Below are 1,286 nucleotides of genomic sequence, written 5' to 3' on the forward strand. Positions count from 1 at the left end.
ATTGTCCATATTACATGTATTGAGTTTAATTGCTATTTAAAACATCTTTAGAACTAGGGCATTAGCGTTAAAACAGAATGTTATTGGGCACACAGAAAGGTGTAAACAGAGCAGGCAGGAGTAAATGTGATACTAGTGAAGCAAACATTCATCATCAGAGGAATGACCAACAGTGTCAAAACATGCACAGCAGATGTGAGGGACTTGGGGAAAATGACAGAGAAGATGATGGAGCACTCTGGGTTAGAATCCTTCTTTACCAGTGCCTTTCATGCCACAGGGGGCATTATTGTGTTAGACATTAATGACTGAGACAAAAATTGGCTCAGAAGAGTCAGAGTAAAATAGATGTTTCAGGACAATCTCAATTTTACTTAATTTCCTTTTTTTTTTTTTTGTGGTGAAAAAATTTATATTTAGAATTAGCCAGCTGGACTCAGTTTATATGATCCCAATTTTGTTGGCAACATCCAAAGCATCATAGTCAGGAGCCAGTCGAACATATGCCTTCTTCTCTCCATCGGGTCTGATCAAGGTGTTGACCTTGGCCACATCAATGTCATAGAGTTTCTTTGGTCTGTTTGATCTGGTGCTTGTTGGCCTTGACATCCACAATGAACACAAGTGTGTTGTTATCTTCCATCTTCTTCACGGCTGCCTCAGTGGTCAGGGGAACTTGATGATGGCATAGTGGTCCAGCTTGTTTTTCCTGGGGGCGCTCTTCCGAGGATATTTGGGCTGCCTTCACAGCCTCAGTGTCTTGGGCCACCGGAAGGTGGGTGAAGTACGGATCTTCTTTTTTTTGTGGCTATGGACGCCTTTCAGCACTGCCTTCTTCGCCTTCAACACCTTTGCTTTGGCTTCAGTTTTTGGAGGGGTCGGGGCTTCCTTCTTAGCTTTCGGCACCATCTTCGTAAAAAGGCTAATTTCCTTTTTTTAAGGAACAGAGTGATCTATGACAAAAAACTTGTCTAAATAATGACAAAGTATCTTTGTAAATATAAGAAAAATTCTAGAGAAGAAATGTGTCACAATTGGCAGATTGCTTTTTGTAGTGAAACGAAATAGTAGGTTTCTTACAGTATACGATGACTTGGATTCAATGATATCTCATATACACAAACACAAAAAAACTCAATATTTTATTAGAGCCACACTTTAGGGTACATGTCTGTTTGTAGATGTGAGGTAGTTTATCTTTATCCAAAAGGGTACTAGATATCTTCACACCCCACCTATTCACTGGACTTTGAAGACAACTTTGGGTTATCACCAAATATCCCATT

The 1,286-nt window shown here is 39.9% G+C and overlaps 1 pseudogene; it reads right to left on the minus strand.

The window, feature by feature from the left end:
* Positions 1-369: 369 nt before the first annotated feature.
* LOC126064349 (60S ribosomal protein L23a-like) lies at positions 370-924 on the minus strand (annotated as a pseudogene).
* Between the last annotated feature and the right edge of the window lie 362 nt (positions 925-1,286).

This window comes from Elephas maximus, chromosome 20, assembly GCF_024166365.1.
Source record: "Elephas maximus indicus isolate mEleMax1 chromosome 20, mEleMax1 primary haplotype, whole genome shotgun sequence".
Lineage (NCBI taxonomy): Eukaryota > Metazoa > Chordata > Mammalia > Proboscidea > Elephantidae > Elephas > Elephas maximus.